Raw genomic sequence first — 948 nt, 5'->3', positions numbered from 1 at the left:
ATATATATGTATGTATGTATGTATTTATATATGTATGTAGGCGCATGGCTCAGTGGTTAGAGCGTCGAACTTACAACCGTGAGGTTGTGAGTTCGAATCCCGGACCTGGCTGCGTGTTGTGTTCTTGAGCAAGACACTTTATTTCACGTTGCTCCAGTTTACTCAACTGTAGAAATGAGTTGTGACTGCGGGACGAGAGAGGAAAGTTATGGGGCATGAGGCAAGTAATGGTGATACCGGTGGTAATTGGTGCATTAGGAGCAGTTTCCAAGGAATTTGAAAAACATATTAAGAATATTGGAGCTGCTGTCAGGCTCGAGGTGATTCAGAAGACATCATTGTTGGGTACAGCTCGCATTCTAAGGAGAGTCTTGTCTCTTTGAGTCACAGGAGAAGAAGGCACTACTTGAAACCTTTGGTGATTTGTTATTACCTGCTTTCAAGTCAAGAACAACCGGTCTTTCAGAGTATTATCATTATAATAATAATAATAATAATGATAATGATAATGCTAATGATAATGATAGAAAACCCCAAAATGGCAGAGATTGGAAAGATAGTGCTCATGCCAACTGCCCATATCCTACGTAAAATGCTATGTAATCTCAAATTTTAAAACAAACTTGTAATTTTCTTATGTTTTCTTAAACATTTTCTAGAACAACACTATGTACAAAACCAAATATATGGCACTCTAGGCATAACACCAACATAAACTTCTAACTTGTTGTCTCTTGAGGCCCCTGGGTGAGACTTGGAGTCAACTTGTACAAATAGAAAGCAAAAGTCAAACATATAATAATAATAATAATAATAATAATAATAATAATAATAATAATAATAATAATAATAATAATAATAATAATAATAATAATAATAAAAAATCAAATCATGATTGAATGGCTGAAAATTAAAGAAACTAGTATGAATGAGCGCGACACTCTCCCC

General features: G+C 34.7%; 1 protein-coding gene across 1 annotated transcript in view; it reads left to right on the top strand.

Moving 5' to 3' along the window:
- LOC106872793 (uncharacterized) overlaps window positions 1–948 on the top strand; it is a 58,985-nt gene that overhangs the window by 33,177 nt on the left and 24,860 nt on the right. The window lies entirely within an intron of this gene.

Source organism: Octopus bimaculoides, chromosome 7, assembly GCF_001194135.2.
Source record: "Octopus bimaculoides isolate UCB-OBI-ISO-001 chromosome 7, ASM119413v2, whole genome shotgun sequence".
Lineage (NCBI taxonomy): Eukaryota > Metazoa > Mollusca > Cephalopoda > Octopoda > Octopodidae > Octopus > Octopus bimaculoides.
The sequence above is the reverse complement of the archived record's forward strand: the minus strand, read 5'-3'. Positions and strand labels throughout refer to the sequence as shown.